This window comes from Amyelois transitella, chromosome 8 (genome assembly GCF_032362555.1).
Source record: "Amyelois transitella isolate CPQ chromosome 8, ilAmyTran1.1, whole genome shotgun sequence".
Taxonomy (NCBI): Eukaryota; Metazoa; Arthropoda; class Insecta; order Lepidoptera; family Pyralidae; genus Amyelois; species Amyelois transitella.
The window spans coordinates 11,777,538-11,790,724 of record NC_083511.1 but is presented as its reverse complement, the minus strand read 5'-3'; the positions used below and the strand labels follow the sequence as shown (position 1 = coordinate 11,790,724).

The following is a 13,187-nucleotide window of genomic DNA, read 5'->3' as shown; positions in this document are numbered from 1 at the left end:
CATCGCCTAAACTTTATAATCATACCCCATAAAAAGCCAAACAAGGCAATAACAAAAACCAAAACAATTACAGCTGAACGTCTTTTCAAGGCTGTGTCTACCCCACACGAAATGTAGACGTGACTATATACATACTCGTACAAATAATCCCAAAAAAGCAGCATAGTGCCCGGAACCCTAACTAAATATCAGCGGATATAACTATACTATGTTATAATATGTATAGACTAGCTGTTGCCCGCGACTTCGTCCGCGTAAAGTTCGAGTTGAATCTTAATCATACAGATAGGCAAAAAATGTAAAAAAAAATTCTCTATTCGTTTCAGTCAATATATTAAATGTACAGACAAAAATATTTTTACCGTTTTATTACATGTAGTATTTTCATTTTCAGTTTTTTTAAATAAAATACTCAAAGAACACAAAAAAAATATTTTTAATAAAAAATAGATAATATCTTGTTTTTGTTAGGACTCGAACCGCCAAGTTCACAGTCTCACGCGCTAACCACTGGACCATCGAGGCCGTTGCGGTGGTGTCGAAATTAAAGTGGACTACATACATATGGTCACGTCTACATCCCTTGCGAGGTAGACAGAGCCAACAGACTTGAAAAGACTGAATGGCCACGTTCAGCTATTTGGCTTAATTGAGATTCAAATATTGATAGGTTGCTCGCCCATCGCCTAAAAAAGAATCCCAAGTTTGTAAGCCTATCCCTTAGTCGACTTTCACTTATATTTATATGTTATAGGTATAATGCTAAATGACTTTATACCTATAACATATAATGTATGTATAATGATAAATTACTTTGGATTTTAAATTTCGTTTGCAGGCAAACTCATGCCTTGAGTTAATTCAAATGTCGAAAACTATTTTTTAGTGAACCGATTTTGATGAAACGAACTTTAAATGTTCTTCTGAGTTAAAACGAAGCAACTGGTGAAAGTTTGAAGTAAATCGGTTCAGTACTTTCGGAGGTAATCGTGATCATACATACAGACAGACAGACAAGAAATTTAAAAAAATATTTTTGCTTTCTATTATTTATTCTAAGTGTCCCTCTATCCAATTCAGCCAAAAATACTAAATGTACAGACAAAATATTTTTACTATTTTATTATATGTATAGATTATTATAGATTAAACTCAAAATTTACGCGGACGAAGTCGCGGGCAACAGCTAGTATACATATGTATATATACGTATATAGTCGTGACAATCAACTGTTGCTACTTCCGCCCGGCTTCACCCGGGTGAACGCGGCTGGAATTTATACTATTGTTTGGTTCATCCAGTTCGTTGGGTTGTGGCCTATCATCGCATTTGATGCCGATTATGTGATGATCATTGTATGACTACAGTTTATCTGTGGCTTTCGTCGCGTATATCAATATATATATATATATATATATATATATATATATATATATATATATATATATATATATATACAATATGTCAGCTGAGCGTTTCAAGACTGGTGGCTCTGTCTACCCCGCTAGGGATAAAGACATGATCATATGTATGTATGCATCAATATACCCTACTAATATTACAAATGTGAAAGTTTGTGAGTATGTCATGTTTGTTATTTTCACGCAGAAACTACTGAACCGATGAAATTTGGTATGTAGGTAGCTGAAGACCCAGAATAACACATAGGCTACTTTTTATCCTTAAGTTCCCGCGGGATTGATAGGGTGTCCATGCGGACGAAGTCGCGGGCGGCCTCTAGTATAAACATCTTTCTTTATCCATTACGGGGTCAATAGAGCCAACAGTCTTAAAAAGACTGAACCACGTTTAAGTGTAGGTCGGCTTATTTATTGAGATTCAAGTAGTGACACGTTGATAGCCCATCGCCTACAAGAAGAGTTCATTATAGTTTCCCTTAGTCGTCTTTAACAGCATACATGAGAAAGAAATGGAGTGGTCCTATTCTAAAGTCCTTACCGGGATAATTCATATTTATTGCCCGATTAATCTATTTCAGACACTGTCAAGTGTGTGATGTGCCGCGTGGTTCACGGCACCAAATTGAACAAAGAATAGGACCACTCCATCTCTTTCCCATGGATGTCGAAAAAGGCGACTAAGGGATAGGCTTATAAACTTGGGATTCTTTTTTTTGGTGTCGGGTTATCTATACTAATATTATAAAGCTGAAGAGTTTGTTTTGTTTGTTTAATTGTTTGTTTGGTTGTTTGTTTGTTTAAACGCGCTAATCTCAGAAACTACTGAACCGATTTGAATAATTCTTTCACTGTTAGATAGTCTATTTATCGAGGAAGGCTATAGGCTACATTTTATCCCGGATTTCCTACGGGAAACGTCAACAATGCAGGTGAAAGTTGAATGAGTCGGCCATCTGCGAGCTTTCCACGCGAACGCTGCGCAAACCAACAAAGATATAGTAAAATAATGTACTAAAGATGTGAAGTACTCATTTTTTGCCACAAAAAAGTCCGCGAGAGCATATATCTATCTCTTAAGGTTTACTTACAATAACCACTTTTATGTTCATTTTTTAAGATTATTTTTTCATTATAAACATGAGTTATTTTGAAACCAATTTTCTTTAATTCAGTATTAATCCTTATCCAAATAAATATGTTTATTACTTTCGGCTTTTCATGTAGACTAAAATTGCCATTTACAGTATATAAATCAGACGAATAGGTTTTGAGATATAGTCGTTATAAGCAATTTGCAGCGAAACATTTAATACGGCGAACCAGCGTTCTTTCTAATACGCGTGACCGCCTGACCTTTTATTTATTAAAATCGGACCAGTAGTTTTGGAGATATATGCTAACATTGGTTTGCACAAACAAACACACAAACGCACAACCTCTCACCCTAAACGCATATATACGGTCTCCGTTCGGTCGCGGGTAATGATGTGGGCCAAGTCGTCGCCAAGTCGCATAATAATTAGCAGCTATAATTGATAAAGCCGAGGAGGATGTTTGCAAAACTAAATATGATGCCAAAATTACTATTCCACGCGGACGAAGTCGCGGGCACAGCTAGTCAACTATATGTAAACAAGCTCAATTTTGTCATTAATCCTAACAGCTGAACGTGGCCCATCATTATTTTCAAGACTGTACGCTCTGTCCACCCCGCAAGGGATATAGACGTGATTATGTATTATTTATTAATACACTATCCAAAACCACCTAGTGTTACTTATATAAGACACAACGAAACATCTTTTCAGTAGTAACTACGACACGTGTCATCAAAAGAGTGTACTATAAAGTGCATTGCTAGAATTCTAGCGCAATATATTTGATATGAGCAAAGTTATGAGTTCAAAGGAGTTCTCATACTCGCATACTATGTTACCTGCATATTGCAGGTGCCTTTGTGAGAAAATATTTAAAAGGAAAGACTATTTCTTTTTACAAACACATTTATTTCTGAGTTTCTACCAATGAAATTTGAATTAGCCGTGTGGCTCCCGGCACCAATACAAAACAGAATAGGACCACTCCAACTCTTTCCCATGGATGTCTTAAAAGGCGACTAAGGGGTAGGCTTATAAACTTGGGATTCTTCTTATAGGCGATGGGCTAGCAACCTATCACTATTTGAATCTCAATTCTTTAATTAAGTCAAAGAGCTGAACGTGCCCTATATGACTTTTCAAAACTACCCACAAGGGATACAGACGTGTTTATATGAACGAATGAATGATAAAGGTTCAAACTTGAACTCAATACCGACACTGTAATGTACAGCGCCTCGCCTTTAGCCCCACCTCGCCTCGCCTCGCATCAATCTTGCCTCGACTAGCAGCTGCACCTCGGGCGGAGTCTCTGAAGACTTCTAACGTGTCTAGACTTGAGAGGCAAGACTAATGCGTCTTCATAATGTGCAAGTGCCGTGTGGCTCTCGGCGCCAATACAAAAAAAGAATAGGACCACTCCATCTCTTCCCCATGGATGTCGTAAAAGGCGACTAAGGGATAGGCTTACAAACTTGGGATTCTTTTTTAGGCGATGGGCTAGCAACCTGTCACTATTTTAATCTTAATTCTATCGTTAAGCCAAATAGCTGAACGTGGCCATTCAGTCTTTTCAAGACTGTTGGCTCTGTCTACCCCACAAGGGATATAGACGTGACCATATGTATGTATGTATGTATGTATAATGTGCAACAAGGTGTTACCTCGTTATAAAACTAGTTTGACCATGGACTTTACGATAGTGCGTTGATTAAACCGTTTTTGATGCTAAGCAAAAATTTAAAATCGTTGCAATGTTTCCTTGTAGCAATTCGAATTTCATCCAACCATATCGTTCGCGTGACAGTTATAAAAACTGCAAGTTAACACTCACATACATCCGAAAATTCACCCCGTTTCATAAAATATTTTCACATGAAGTCTTCTTTTATAAATTGAAAGTTACATACATACATACATATGGTCACGTCTATATCCCTTGCGGGGTAGACTGAGCCAACAGTATGAAAAGACTGAATGGCCACGTTCAGCTATTTGGCTTAAATAGAGACTAGGCTGCTAACCCATCGCCTAAAAAAGAATCCCAAGTTTGTGAGCCAGTCCCTTAGTCGCTTTTTCTCCCGGGAACGAGTCTAATTACGCTTTTACGAACGCGCAAACAATGTAATTATGGCGTATTTACGACAACTCATCTTGAGGTTTACACCCGAGCTGGTGTGGACGAATAAAGAAACGATCTCACCAGCTGTAGTTCACGCTGTTTTTAGTATATGTATTGTAAAAGATAGACAAATTGTTTTTGTTTTTTCGCGTTTTTAATCTATACTAGTGACTTCGTCCGCGTGGAATAGTTATTTTGGGCATCAAGGATGAATAATTTTCCCCGTTTTTTTTCACATTTTCCATTATTTCTCCGCTCCTAATAGTTGCAGCGTGATGTTATATGTAGCCTTAAGCCTTCCTCGATTAATGGTCTATTTAATGCAAAAAGAATTTTTAAATTCGAACCAGTAGTTCCTGAGATAAGCGCGTTCAAACAAACAAACAAACTCTTCAGCTTTATAATACTAGTATAGATTGTTTATTTGTTTGAACGCGCAATCTGTCACTATATGAATACCAATTCTATCATTAAGGTAAACAGCTGAACGTGGCATACCAGTCTTATCAAGATTATTGGCTCTGTCTACCACGCAAGATATAGACGTGAAATATACTAACGCAAACTGCAGTGCAGAAAATAAATGCATAAAAACTCCAGGCAATACCTTTTCAAAGCGAAGTAAACGGTTCACGAAGTGACCGAGTTCTGAACGGCGCGGCGGCGGCGAGTAAACGAAATGTTGAAAATAAGAACAAATATTACGTTATAAATGAAGCCGGGGATTGAATGGTGAACGAGTGAATGAACAGAGCCGCCAATCAGAGCGCGAATGAACTAACGAATGGAACAAAAGGCGGGCGATGATTTGTTTACGTTTGTCTGTTGTTTTTCCTTTGTCGGCTGGAAGAATGATCCTCAGTACTGGATTGTTTATTCATTTGTAATTTACATACATACATATAATCACGTCTATATCCCCTGTGGGGTAGACAGAGTCAATAGTATTGAAAAGACTGATAGGCCACATTAAGCTATTTGGCGTAATGATAGAATTGAGATTCAAAATAGTGACAGGTTGTTAGCCCGTCGCCTAAAAGCAGAATACCAAGTTTATAAGCCTATCCCTTAGTTGCCTTTTACGACATCCATGAGAACGAGATGGAGTGGTCCTATTCTTTTTTTTATTGGTGCCGGAAAACACATTGCACTTGTAATTTACGAATATTACTATTTGTTTTCAGTAAATATTAATATTAAGTAGCAAATATTTCAAAGTAATTTCATAGAGTCGAGTATAATTAAGAAAATTTCCGAGTTGACAAAGTCTTAACAAAACTAATTGCGTTTATTATTGAAATCGGTTTTTAATTACGAGCCATCAGATTCATTACCTTGCTATAGAGTTACCATACATTTATTATTTTACGGGTAGCGGTCGAAGATTAAATTTTCATATTTTTGTATCTTGAGAGCGTTAAGGAGTATGATGGGTGTGAAATTGAGTGACCGGATACGGAACAGCGTGATAAGGGTATGTTAAGATGGTTTGGTCATTTGGAGAGGATGAATGAAAGCAGGTTGACTAAGCAGATATACATGGAGAGTGTGGAGGGAAAGGTCGGAGTGGGAAGACCTAGACGAACATATCTTGATCAAATTAAGGACGTCCTGGTAAAGGGTCAGGTCAAGAGTACCCGAAACCGCCGAGCTTGCATGAAGAAAGTTATGAATGTAGATGAAGCGAAGGATGCAGAGATCGTGGCAAGTGGAAAGAGTTAGTCTCTGCCTACCCCTACGGGAAAGAGGCGTGATTTTATGTATGTATGTATGTATGTTCTCTATTTATCCGTTGTATATTTTCAACCTGACTGAAAATTAATATTTCCTCATCCGTTTTAGTAGAATAAAATTGAATGTCGTACCACTAAAATTCGCAGGTAACGTTAATGATGGAATTGAGATTCAAATAGTGACCGGTTGATAGAAGAAGAATCGAATCGCTTACAAGAAGAATCCCAAGTAGTAAACGCCTCGTACGCCATTCATTGGAAAGATATAGAATGATTCTATACTAAAGTGCCGTGAACCACACGGCGTCTTAATTATATATAACTAGAGGCCGCCCGCGACTTCGTCCGCGTGGAAACCCAATCATAATGTAACAATCAATCCCGCGGGAACTTTGGGTTATAAAGTAGCCTATATGTTATTCTGGGACTTCAGTACATACCAAATTTCATCGTAATCGGTTCAGTAGTTTTTGCGTGAAAGAGTAACAAACATCCATCCTGACATACTCACAAACTTTCGCATTTATAATATCAGTAGGATGATTTGATCAAACATAACAACAAAATGGAATCCCAATTGCCAACCAAAAACTTCGTTCACATTTCCAGAAAATATGGTTACCCTTACCGAGTTGCCTTCTCTATTGAAATCGAAATTAATTTCCCGCGAACCGTCAGACCGAGATGTTTAGTGAATAAGACGCATTGGGGTTAGTCGGGGAGGCAGGTGAGCAAGTAGTCCGGGAGGTCAAAGGGTTGCCGTAGCAATTTGTCAGGGGAATTACACTGGCGGGCAGATTAGCCGGCACCTGGTCGCATTATTTTGCCATCCAGTGTATCCGAGACGTGTTTTTTGTCTCGAGATATTGCTCGTGGCGGGATTTAAGAATAATAAGATACGAAGCCGGTAGAAGAAAGTAGATATACAAAGCTGGGTTGATACCGAAGCGGGATTAGTCTTTATTATAAACGGCCTCTGTGGCGCAGCGGTAATACGCTTATTTGTGACACCGGAGGTCCCGGGTTCGAATCCCGGTCAGGGTATGATGAGAAACGAACTTTCTCTGATTGGTCTGGGTCTTGGATGTTTATCTATCTAAGTATTTATTATAAAATATAGTATCGTTGAGTAAGTATCTCGTAACACAAGTTTCGAACTTACTTCGAGGATAACTCAATCTGTGTAATTTGTCCCGTATATTCAAAAAAATTCAAAAAATTCAAAATTTTTATTCATTATTATAGGATACTATTATATCGCTTAATAATTGTCGTATGGTTTAACAACTTGGTTGACGTCAAATAAATTACTTAAAAACTAAGTTTACTGCCGCTTCCAAGGCGTCAGTGCAGAAGAAGCGGGAACAAAATATATTCTTCATGAGTCCAAAAGTACCATATACAGAATGAATGAAACGAAAACGAAGGATGTTATGAGAGAAACGTAATTCGTGTGCCGTGTGGTACCCGGTACCAATACAAAAAAAGAATAGGACCACTCCATCTCTTTCTCATGGATGTCGTAAGGATAGGCTTACAAAATGGGATTCTTTTTTTGGAAAATGCTGCAGTGCAGTTTGTTCCGCCGCTTCTTCTACACATGCGCTTTGGAAACGGTAGTAGTTATAATTAGATTTAAGTGATGTGACGTCAATATACATGTGATACCTTGTATCCAATTTTGAAAATAAATCTATTCTATTCTTAAGATACTCGGTCCACCTTCCCTCACCCTCCTGAAAATAAATCTATTCTTTACTGAAGATATTCGTTCTATCTTCCCCCACCTATAATATTTAACCAGCGCAAGTAGTTACCAGCTACCTTGTTCAGCGTCACACGTATTAATAAAACTTCTTCGCAACTTCACTAATTTATTAAAGATCGGTTATCTTACCTGAACTAAGTGAATGAGTTTGTAACTTCGCTTCGCAAGAAACCTTTTAATATTGAAAGTTGATACAAGTATTCTTTGAAATTATAGCCGTGTGGTTTCCGGCTCTTTTGTAAAAGGCCACTCCATCTCATTTGCATGGATAGGCGACTAAGATGATGATGAAGATGCGAGGTCAAACTGGTTACAGCTTTAAGTAATAACTCGCCGGTAAGATTACTACATTTAATATTTTGAATTAAATGTATACAACTATTAAAGTTATGTACAAATTTTGTTCCTGTTGAAAATGTTGGAAAGAAGGTTTTTTTCTGAGGAAGGACTAAGCAAGGACTAAAGCCAGGAGGAAGAGTTTATATCTATAAATGTCACTATTTGAATCATGATTCTATCATTAAGCCTATCAGCTGAACGTCGCCTAGCAGCCTTTAAAACACTGCTGGCTCTGTCTCCACAAGGGATATAGACGTGATTATTTGTGTGTGTGGAAGCTACCCGTGCGAAGCCGGAGCGCATCGCTAGTATAGTACAGTAATAATCTATACTATATTATAAAGCTGAAGAGTTTGTTTCTATGTTTGAACGCGCTTATCTCAGGAACTACTCATTCGAATTAAAAAATTCTTTTTGTGTTGAATAGACCATTTACAGAGAAAGGCTTTAGGCTATATAACATCACGCTGCAACTATTAAGAGCGAAGAAATAATGGAAAATGTGAAAAATAAACGGGGAAAATTATACATCCTACATACATACATATGGTCACGTCTATATCCCTTGCGGGGTAGACAGAGCCAACAGTCTTGAAAAGACTGAATGGCCAGCTATTTGGCTTAATGATAGAATTGAGATTCAAATAGTAACAGGTTGCTAGCCCATCGCCTTAAAAAAAGAATCCCAAGGTTGTAAGCATATCCCTTAGTCGCCTTTTACGACATCCATGGGAAAGAGATGGAGTGATCCTTTTCTTTTTGTATTGGTGCCGGGAACCACACGGCAGATATAATTATACATCCTTGAGGGCTTCAATGATGCCCAAAATAACTATTCCACGCGGACGAAGTCGCGGGCACAGCTAGTGTTAGATATCCATGATTAATGATAAAAAGCCGTCCATTTAGCACATTGTCACGGGACAATAGCGCTGAATTACATCTCTTTGTTCTTGCTAACCGGATGAAAAATTGATTTACTGACCGACTGACTCACTGGATTCTCTTCAAACAAAAGAACCTTTATACGGCTCCATTTTTAACCCTCGTTCGAATAAGAGAGTTGTTAGTTTTACATGTCGGTGGATTTGTTTTTATGATAACAAAATAATTACGTGGTAGAAAGAGCCAACAGTCTCGACAGGTTGCTACTTAGAAGACACATTTGACAAAAAACGGGTTTCAAAAATTGTTTAAGCTACATTTTATTTTGTCTCCGCCTACCCCTTCGGGAAAGAGGCGTGGTTTTAAAATATTTAAGCTATCTTCCAAAGTATGATTAATAAGACCTATCCGATATAATGCTTTTTAGAAAATATAATTCTACGCCGCAGTAAAATTTCCTAAAAAATATTTTTTCATATCTTAGTAATTTGTATTCGTGTGGTTCTCGGAACTTAAGAATAGGACCACTCCATGTCTTACCCATGAATGTCATAAAATTAAATTGCTTTTGTTATGCCATTTCATTAAGAAGCGAACCAGAAAAAAAAATTAAACATACTCGTATTTTAATTTGAAAAGGTAAAACTTACACAAACTATAATTTTGTATCATAAATAATAAAACATAAGGCGTTATTTATATCACCATGTTAGAAACTATTTTATGTGATTGCTGTATTTATGTGGGGTCGCACTACGTCAGTAGGCTTCCCAATTCAAAAACTGGATGTCGTAAAAGGCGACTAAACCTTTGCCTTCGAAATATCAACCGAGCCATATATGCGATTTGTAAAACACAACCATAGCGCGTTTTATTACGGCACAGCGCCATCTAACGGCGTCAAATGAAACTAGCGGAGAGTGGCGGGCTGGTGGCACCTTTTGTATAGGGAACTAAGAAGAGCCCTCGCTAATATGAGTGTCCCCCATTTTAATGCAATGGCCGACGTTTTTATGTCATATTTTTTTTTTATTTTGTTCGCAAACATGTTGAACAACAATAGTTTTTACAATTACAATGTTAACGAAATTGTAATGTCTTTTTATAAAATTTTATTTTTACATATGCCACGTTCAACAAATGATAATAAAAATTCTAGTAGCACTTTCTATAATAAGCCGATAGATTAAATCTTCATGTGCACAAATAAAAATTATTTTATAAATGGGAATTTTTATACTTTTATTTTAAGGATGGAGTTATTTATACTTCCGATAAACATTTGTACAATTCAAGTGTCTCCTTATTTAAAAATTTAAATGGAACCTCTTTTGATGGTTTGTAGTAATGGCCGGAAATAATGCTTCATGTAAAAAAAAAAACAAAAAAAAAAAACAAAAGATTGTATTTAAGCGCGCTTTTGAAGCCAATGAGTTCAGCTCATTATATTTAGGTCATTATTTTTGTATTTCAAGATCATTATTGAAATGTGTTGCATATTCATATACCTCTAATAATAATAGTCGAAATTATAGTAAAAGTTTTAAATTGTCACCCGCAGTTCCATATACCAGCAGTGAATTAAACAAAATTGATATGTCAACAAACAAATAATACCAAGGCCAAACCATATACGATGTTGTGTTAATAAAATTATTGTTGCTTCTTTTTCTTGAAATTTTGGCACAAATATGTATACAAATATTTATGTATATTTTAATCGGATGCAAAAATTATTGATTCTCTTGTTAATGATTACATCTATATAATAGTTACCAATATCACATACAAGCAAACTTTATCAAGATATGCAAGTCGACATTAGTACATCTATACTAATATTATAAAGCTGAAGAGTTTGTTTGTATGAACGCGCTAATCTCAGGAACTACTGGTTCGAATTGAAAAATTCTTTTTGTGTTGAATAGAACATTTATCGAGGAAGGCTTTTGGCTATATTACCTACATCACGCTGCAACGCTCAATGATGCCCAAAATAACTATTCTACGCGGACAGAGTCGCGGGCACAGCTAGTACAGTTATAGTTTAGCAATCTATTTGCTTTTTTATGGACAGCTATTAGATATGGTAACATCTAGTGTAGAAATTCAAAGTATTGTTCACAAAAATGTAGAAAATTAACTCTACAGTAACTAATTTATTCTCTTACAAATTCAAAAAAAAAAGGAAAGCAATTTCCAATTTAATTTCCAACACGAATGTAAACATGAAAATCATGATGTTTACACGTAAAATTAGAAAGAATCGTAAAACGCCTTAAGCAGCCGCCCTCGTGAGCATTCATTGAATAAAGTCCATGCAAAAAAAAATAAAAACGTCTGAAATATATTTGTGGAATGAGGAAAACCAGAATGGAGCGGAGTTACGCACAAATTCATAACATTTTCAGGAAAAATACCAGACACACACTTTTATTTTGGGTAATCTTATTCCAAATAGCTTTTTATAGAGGGATAAGGTCGAATAAGGGATAGGCTTATAAACTTGGGATTCTTCTTTTGTGCAATCGGTGATCAACCTGTTACTTAACCAAACAGCTGAACGTGGCCTATCAGTCTTTTTAAGACTGTTGGCTCTGTCTACTCCGCAAGGGATACATACATGATCATATGTTTGTATGTAAGTTTCGTTTGTCGGCCCCTGTGGCACAGCGGTAGTGCGCTTGTCTATAATACTGGTCTCGGATTCGAATCCAGGCCAGGGCATGACGTGGAACGAACTTTTTCTTATTAGCCTGGGTCTTGAGTGTTTATTTACGTGGCTAACAGTCCCACACTGTTGAGGTGTTATATTACTAAGTAGGTATTATAAAATATAGTATCGTTGAGTTAGTAACACAAGTTTCGAAATTACTACATTATATATTTATCAATAAACTAAATATAATTTACCGTTATTATGTCTATTTATAAATTATAACACAACATAACTTTCAGCATTATTAACAAAACGCCATTATCATTATGTTTAATTTACAACTTGAATTAAATTCATTTTAATGGTTTAGCACTACCTTAGTAGGCTTACCAATTCAAAAACTAAATGTCGTAAAAGGCGACTAAACCTTTAACTACATGAAATCAACCGAGCCTTATAAGCAAATTGTAAAACACAACCATAGCGCGTTTTATTACGGCACAGCGCCATCTAACGGCGTCAAATGAAACTAGCGCCGAGTAGCGGGCTTGAGTTGAGGGACCTATTGTATAGAGAACTAAGAATCCCCCCGCCAAAATGACTGCCCTATTTTATTGAAACGGTCAATGTTTTTTTTTTAACTGGTATATTGTTATATTGTTTTTTATTTTCTTGGTTGAACAACCAAATTTTTTTTAAATTACAATGTTAACGAAGACAGTTACAAAGCAATTACCAGAAACGAATTAATACAATGAATACAATTTCGAAATGTATTTTACTTGATGTGTAAAATTATTTGATAATTGTATATTTTAATAATAATAAATTTATATTAATAATAATGATACATTAAATGAATATTTTAAAATGTTGTAAGAAAGAAATAAGTTGAATAAAAGTAATGAATGATACTTTTTTTTAAATTTAAATATCTCTTAACCATGATTTTATTTAACGAATAATAATCAAAATCCTATTACCACATTCTGTAGTAAAAAGCCTAAAATATACTCAATTTCAATATGCAAGTTTTAGTGGACAAAAAATATTTTAGAAATGGGAACATTTATACTTTTATTTTGGCTATATTTATATACATACTCTCGATGCTAAAAATTGATATGCCCTTGACCAAAAAATACGAAGGCCAACCCCTACA

At 36.1% G+C, this 13,187-nt stretch overlaps 1 protein-coding gene across 4 annotated transcripts in view; it reads right to left on the bottom strand.

Moving 5' to 3' along the window:
- Positions 1-13,187, bottom strand: part of LOC132902007 (syntaxin-binding protein 5) — a 259,683-nt gene that overhangs the window by 77,020 nt on the left and 169,476 nt on the right. The window lies entirely within an intron of this gene.